This window comes from Arachis ipaensis, chromosome B7, assembly GCF_059453495.1.
Source record: "Arachis ipaensis isolate K30076 ecotype BB chromosome B7, ASM5945349v1, whole genome shotgun sequence".
NCBI lineage: Eukaryota > Viridiplantae > Streptophyta > Magnoliopsida > Fabales > Fabaceae > Arachis > Arachis ipaensis.
Window position 1 is genome coordinate 114,996,452 of NC_142442.1, and position 8,186 is coordinate 115,004,637.

The window sequence follows — 8,186 nt, forward strand, 5'->3', positions numbered from 1 at the left end:
ATGCATGCCATATCTGCATATGCAGAAGTGTAAAATTGGACCATCTCATGTACGTGCCTCTTCTCCGCGTACTCGAGCCCTTGGGTAGGCAACCATCCCCGTGTCGCATAGCATTGCTCACGTACGCGAGCCTATCGTTTAGCCCATTCTGCGTACTGGTGCGGAATTTATAACCACAAACTAACCGGCAAGTGCACCGAGTCGTACCAAGTAATACCTCAGGTGAGTGAGGATCGATCCAACGAGGATTGATGGATTAAGCAACAATGGTTAAATGATTTACTTAGTTAGACAAACAGAAAATGGTGTTTGAGAATTCAAAAGCATGAAACAATAAATTCAATAAATCAGAAAGCAAGCAGTAAACAAGTAGTGAATAATATATGGAGAAACAGTTAAGGCTTCAGAGTTATCTATTTTCCGGATTGACTTTTTTTACTAACTATTTTAATCATGCAAGATTTAATTCATGGCAAACTATATGTGACTAAACCCTAATTCCTTAGACCTTTTTAGTCTCCTCTAAAATTCATTAACCGCTAATTCCTTGGTCACTTATTTTCAATTAGAGGGTGAAGTTCAATTCTAGTTTATATGCCACAAAAACCCTAATTACCCAAATATAAGAGGATTATATGTCACATATCCCGTTAAGTCCAGATAATTAGAATTTAGGAGAATATGTTTTCAAGCTGTTGTTCAAGTAAAGATCTTTTCCAAGTTATACAAGAACTCAATTAGAACAAGGGTCATACTTCCGTTCCACCCAAATTCATAAGATAAAGAACGAAAGTAATTCTTGAAATATAAATCAGTACATGAATTAAAATAGAAAAATAATAGTATCAATCCATACAATAGACAGAGCTCCTAACCTTAATAGTGGAGGTTTAGTTGCTCATGGTTCAGAGAGAAAACTAGGATTCAGGTAAACTATAAATTGCGGAATGAGGTGGAAGAGAAGAGAAGAGAGGACGGCCGAAGGGCTGATTCTTTTCCCTTTTATATCTAATCCTAATTAATGTAAAATATATTTCCTAAAACTAAAATAATATCTTTTTCTATTTTAAAATAAAATATAAATTTAATCAAAATTAATTTGTCTTCATGCGCATCTTGTATGGAAGCCTGAGGACCACTTTGATATTGAGGATCCACGCTGAACTTGGCTTTTCCCAAGTTCAGCGTGGGATGTGGCGTGTGCTTCCCTGGGAGCTTTCAAGTTCCACACTGAACTTGGCAGGGGCCAAGTTCAATGTGGAGGAGGCAGAGATTGCTGGAAAAGAAGTGTGTACTATTATATATCGTTGGAAAGCCCTGAAAGTTAGCTTTCCAACGCCGCTAGAATCACGTCAATTAGATCTCTGTAGCTTGAGTTATTTCTGTTTGAGTACAAGGAGGTCATGATTGACAACATCATTCGCTTTCTTCCTTTTCTGCTACAAAACTCCGTCAAATCCATCCGAATGCTACTTGAAATAAATAGAATTTTGCACAACTCAAAGTAGCATCCATAGTGGCCAAAATATATTTAAATTTTGATTACACTTAGCAATTCAAGTGCAAATTCACAAGGAAAAGATAGATAGGATGCTCACACATCACAACACCAAACTTGAATTGTTGCTTGTCCTCAAGCAACCAAAATAAGTGCATGATCAAGATGTGAATTTGCATGAGAAGTGAGAGTTTAGTTATGCTCAAGTCTATTCTTAAAATGGGGTTTATTCATTGTAACTCTGAACAGTTTTGGCATCTCACTCTCCTTTGAATCAGAGGAATGTCAGTGTCATTCGGAATTGGAATCTGGATCATATTATGAATTCTCTGATCTTTATACTCCAGTTTAATCCTTGAACACAGCAAAATTTACTTTAATTCTCTTTTCTTTGGTGCTTTGCACCTTGAGCCTAGTCGTGACTTTAAATATTTTGTCTCAAGCTTTACTTGACACAGAAACACCACAAGCACTTGACTGGGGAACTCTCTTGAAGTTCTGATTTTTCTTTCAGCTACTCCCAGACAGTGGTGCTCAAAGCCTTTGGCATACTCTGCTGAATGCAATTGATCTCGACTCTAAGTGTTTTGTCTCAAGGATTACTTGACACAAGAACACCACAAGCATATTACTAGGGAAACAACTCTTGAGTTTTTTTTATCATGTCTGACCTCCCTAGTCATTGATGCTTAGAGCCTTGGACCTTGCTTTTATTTTTCTTTTGCTGTTTCTTTTACTTCAAGGATTAAGCTTTTGTTTAATTCAGAAAATTCATAATAGTTATCTAAATTCCTGTTCCACATACATCAACATCCTTTGATTCAAATTCAAATATGTATTGTTCATGTCATGTATTCAGAATCACAAATAATACTACCACATTTAAGTAAATAAGACTATTCTTTAATATAAACTCAATCTTTTCATGCATCACATCACTTTCTATTATTCTTTTTTTTCTTTTGATTTCAAGCTCAGTGAGCAATACATGAGACACTCTTTTTCAACATAAAAAAATCAAATAACAAAATAAACGGTAAAGTAAACTAGAACCTTGGAATCGAAATAATAACTAATCATGCAATAGCAAAATAAACAGAAAACAGGAACCTAATCATAATAAGAACATGAGAAAATATAGAATGAAAGGAATTTAACCACCTCAGTTATCCTAGTGGCCATCTCATTCTTCTGGCTGTGCTCCTCTGTGGAGATGATTCGCCTCTCTTTAGTGCTATTAAAATAAACAGAAAAGTCAAAAGCAAAGCGACAACACCAAACTTAAAAGTTTGTTTGTCCTCAAGTAAAGAAGAACTGAAAATAGAGAGGGACATAAAAAGACAGACGGAGGAGGAAAAACAAATATTAGTATGTAAAAAAATAGAATAATAAAAGGATAAGAGAGGTAAAAATAATTAAAAGATATATATATATATATATATATTATTTTTTTATTTTTTTTTAATTATTTTATATATATAGTTATTTATTTATTTAATATATATGTATAGAAGGGGGGAGGACGTATATATATAGGGGGGGGGGGAGGAAACGTATATATGTAAGGGGGGGTTATTATATATAAGAAAGGGTAGTAATATATATAAAAGAGGGGGGTAGTATATGTATGGAATGGTAGGAAGGGAGGGTTGTAGGGCTTGGCACGGGTGACAGTTGTGGGACAGGATTGGGGTAATATGAATGAAGGGAATCAGGGAAGGTGGGGGCAAATATGATGGGGATTTGGTCATGGGAATAGGAGATTATGTGTAGATTTGGCGAAGAATAAGGATTTGGCGTGGATGTGTTACTTCACGTCGAACTTGGAAATGGGTGGGTTCAGCGTGAAAGCCCCTGAATGCATGCCTTCTCTCCACGCTGAACTTACTTGGAAGAAGCCAAGTTCAGCGTGGAGCCTCCCGAAGTGAACTCCCAATTGTTATGCACATCCCACGTTGAACTTGAGGTATTTCAAGTTCAGCGTGTGTTCTTGGCTAATCTCTCCATATTTACGTCGTTCTCCACGCTGAACTTGGAAAATCCCAAGTTCAGCGTGGACTTTACAGTGCCTTTTGTCCAGCTATTACGCATACTCCACGTTGAACTTGGAAAATTCCAAGTTCAGCGTGGAGTTGGCAGACTCAACATCTTCCAAAGTGTTCAAAAATTTTTCTAAGTGTCTGGTTCCTGTTCTAAAAATTCTGCATGATCAAGCATACGTAAAACAAAGGAAGACAGTAAAAACTCAATAAAAATCAAACAAATAATATAATCAATGCAATAGAAAAATAACTAAGGATACGAAATTATCAGGTTGCCTCCCGATAAGTGCTTCTTTACCGTCACTAGCTTGACGGTTAGCTCCTCTAAGGAGGAGGATCATAAGGGCTCAGCTCTTCACCCCTCACTGTGAATTTCTTTTCTGTGTCCCTATAAAGTAGCTCAATATGCTCCAAAGAGAGAATTCTGTTTACTGTATAAATCCACACTGGATTGCTAGTCAACACCACCTTCATTCATGGGGAGAAACCTTCAGTGGCGATCTTTTTGTTTCTCCATCCCCTGGGTACTTTCTTCTTTTTGGGGACCTCCTCCTTTGTGGATGATGCATTCCCGACACCAAACTCAGGTTTGATGTCAGGAGGGATTTTATTTATTGTTACTAAAGGAGGTTTGAGCTGCAAATTTTGCTGTGCATCATCAGGGGGTTCTTGAAGGTTTGGAGTAAGAAGCTCAGTCTGCATGCACCTCTCTTCTTCACCTGCTGAATGTATATCTTTGTAGACATGAAAGACCAGTTGCTCATTATGCACTCTAAGCACTAATTCACCTACCTCCACATCGATTAGAGCTCTCCCAGTGGCTAGGAATGGTCTTCCTAGAATTATAGAGGCATTCTCATCCTCCCCCGTGTCAAGAATCACAAAATCTGTTGGGAGGAAGAACTTACCCACTTTGACCAAGATATTCTCTACTAATCTGTATGCAGGCTTCATAGATTTGTCTGCCATCTGTAATGCTATCCTAGTAAGTTGTGCCTCTTGGATTTGTAGCTTCTTCATCACAGACAAGGGCATTAAATTGATGCTTGCTCCCAGATCACATAATGCTTTCTCAAAGGTTGTGCTCCCAATGGTGCATGGAATTTGAAAGCTCCCTGGATCCGACATCTTCCTTGGCAAGTTATTCTGAATGATGGCACTACATTCCTTAGTCAGGACCACTGTCTCATCTCCCTTTAAAGGCTTCTTCTTTGAGAATAGCTCCTTTATGAACTTGACATAGAGAGGCATTTGCTCCAAAACGTCAACAAAAGGAATATTGATTTGCAACTTTTTGAAGACTTCCAAGAACTTTGAAAACTGCTTGTCCTTGGTCTCCTTTTGAAGTCTCTGAGTATATGGCATTTTAGGCTTGTACTTAGGAGCCTTTGGCAATGTAGGATAAGTGTCAAGAGAGTCTGGGAATGGGTTGTCCGCACGCTTTGGAGGGACGTGCTCTACTTCTTCCTTCTTCTCCTCTGGAGCTTCCTTTTCAAATGGCTCCTCAGTAACTTGTGCTTCCGTACTTGCCACTTGTCCACTTATCAAGGTGATAGCCTTGTATTCCTCTCTTGGATTTGGAATTGTGTTACCAGGAAGGCTATTAGTGGTCCTTTGATCAATTTCATTAACTTTTGTGGCTAATTGACCCATCTGAATCTCCAAGTTCTTGATTGATGCTCTGGTTTCCTGTCTAAAACTTGCCAATATTGCTTCCAAATCATTGTTTTGCTGGGGCTGAGAAGTTGCTTACTGAGATGACTGAAACTGGTGGTTATTAAAATTATTCTGTTGAAAACCACCCTAAGAATTATTATTAAAATTCTGTGGCCTCTGAGGTTGCTCTCTCCACCCAAAATTTGGGTGATTTCTCCACCCCTGATTGTAGGTCTTAGAATAGGGATCATTATTGGGATTTCTAGGAGCACTCCCCATGTAATTGACCTGTTCAAAAGAAAATTGAGCATAATCATAATTTTCATTTTGTATATAATTACCTGTCATGTCATAAGAGGCTTCTTGGGGTGCATTCTGAGTGTTGACAGCTGAAACTTGCATTCCACTCAACCGTCGAGTAATTAGATTTAATTGCTGAGACAAAAGCTTGTTCTGAGCAAGAAGAGCATCAACAGCTTCCACTTCCAAAATGCCTCTCTTCTGAGAGGTCTCAGAGTGCAAAGGATTCTTGTTGGAGGAATATAAGTATTGGTTGTTAGCAACTAACTCAATAAGCTCAATAGTCTCCTCTGGTGTCTTTTTCATGTGCAAAGAACCACCTGCAGAATTATCCAAGCGCATCTTGGACATTTCACATAAGCCTTCATAAAAGATATCCAGCTGAGTCCATCTAGAGAACATGTCCAGAGGGCATTGCCTAGTCAGTAGCTTGAATCTCTCCCAAGCTTCATAAAGGGTCTCACCATCTTTCTGTCTGAAAGTCTGAACCTCCACCCTTAACTTAGTCAGCTTTTGAGGTGGGAAAAATTTAGTCAGAAATCCAGTGACAACCTTGTCCCAAGTATCCAGACTCTCCTTGGGTTGAGAATCTAACCACAACTTTGCTCTATCCCTCACAGCAAATGGGAAGAGCATGAGTTTGTATATCTCAGGATTCACTCAATTGGTCTTTACTGTATCACAAATCTGCAAAAAATCAGAAATAAATTGATTTGGGTCTTCATGAGGGAGGCCATGATATTGGCAATTCAGTTGCACAAGAGTAACTAGTTGTGGCTTCAGTTCAAAGTCATTCACAGCTATAGGAGGCACCACAATACTTTTGCCATAAAGATCTGCATTAGGAGTAGTGTAAGAGCCAAGCACTCTTCTAGGTTGCTCATTCCCAACTAGATTTGCCACATTAGCATTAACAGCATTATTATGATCCATAGTGGACTCTGTAGCTTTGTACAGTCGTGATTGTTGCAAACGCCGTCTGAAGGTCCTCTCAGGTTCAGGATCAAAATCAAGAAGAGGCTCTTTATCCCTGTTTCTGCTCATAAACAAACAGAAAACAAGGAAAAGTGAGAATTTCTATGTCAGAGTGCAGAGAATTCCCAATGAGGTAACCTGTGCAAAAGAAATAAAATAAAACAACTAAATAATTAAAGTAGTAGAATTTCAAAAATTATAAGCAAAATGAGAATGAAAATTTTGAAATTTATATATAAAAAAATATAAATAAAAATAAAAATAATTAGGTGATACCAAACTTAATTTCAGAAATTAAGGAAAAAGAAATATATGATGCAATTTTTTTTTATTAAAGACCAAAATAAAATAAAGCTAATAAAATATAGGAATAAAAAACAATGGAAAGAAAAAAAAAACTAAAATGAAACGAAAAGAAAATGAAAGTAGAAAGAAAAAAAAACTAATGGAAGTTGAAAAAAAAATTGTAGTTAAAGAAAAAAAATAAAAAAATTTTACGAGGACAGGAGGAGGGAAGCAAAATACTAATGAAGAAAAGAAAAAGAATTAAAGAAAGATAAAGAAATGGAAAATAAAAATTAATAATGCAAAAAGAAACTAATTAAAGGGAAAAATTATCTAATCTAAGCAATCAAATAACAAGTAGTTGTCAATCACAGTCAATCCCCGACAACGGCGCCAAAAACTTGGTGTGGAATTTATAACCACAAACTAACCGGCAAGTGCGCCGGGTCGTACCAAGTAATACCTCAGGTGAGCGAGGATCGATTCCACGAGGATTGATGGATTAAGCAACAATGGTTAAATGATTTACTTAGACAAACAGAAAATGGTGTTTGAGAATTCAAAAGCATGAAACAATAAATTCAATAAATTAGAAAGCAAGCAGTAAACAATTAGTGAATAATATATGGAGAAACAGTTAAGGATTCAGAGTTATCTATTTTCCGAATTGACTTTTTTTTACTAACTATTTCAATCATGCAAGATTCAATTCATGGCAAACTATATGTGACTAAACCCTAATTCCTTAGACCTTTTTAGTCTTCTCTAAAATTCATCAACCGCCAATTCTTTGGTCACTTAATTCCAATTAGAGGGTGAAGTTCAATTCTAGTTTATATGCCACAAAAACCCTAATTACCCAAATATAAGATGATTATATGTCACATATCCCGTTAAGTCCAGATATTTAGAATTTAGGAGAATATGTTTTCAAGTTGTTGTTCAAGTAAAGAGCTTTTCCAAGTTATACAAGAACTCAATTAGAACAAGGGTCATACTTCTGTTCCACCCAAATTCATAAGATAAAGAACGAAAATAATTCTTGAAATATAAATCAGTACATGAATTAAAATAGAAAAATAATAGTATCAATCCATACAATAGACAGAGCTCCTAACCTTAACAGTGGAGGTTTAGTTGCTCATGGTTCAGAGAGAAAACTAGGATTCAGGTAAACTGTAAATTGCGGAATGAGGTGGAAGAGAAGAGAAGAGAGGAGCGGCCGAAGGGCTGATTCTTTTCCATTTTATATCTAATCCTAATTAATGTAAAATATATTTCCTAAAACTAAAATAATATCTTTTCCTATTTTAAAATAAAATACAAATTTAATCAAAATTAATTTGTCTTCATGCGCAGCTTGTATGGAAGCCTGGGGACCACTTTGATATTGAGGATCCACACTGAACTTTGTTTTTCCCAAGTTCAGC

At 36.7% G+C, this 8,186-nt stretch overlaps 1 non-coding gene across 1 annotated transcript; it reads left to right on the forward strand.

The window, feature by feature from the left end:
- The first annotated feature begins 5,896 nt into the window (after positions 1-5,896).
- LOC148553801 (small nucleolar RNA R71) lies at positions 5,897-6,000 on the forward strand. The gene has a single exon (XR_015892818.1). It is a non-coding gene; the product is annotated as a small nucleolar RNA R71 (small nucleolar RNA).
- The last annotated feature ends 2,186 nt before the right edge of the window (positions 6,001-8,186 follow it).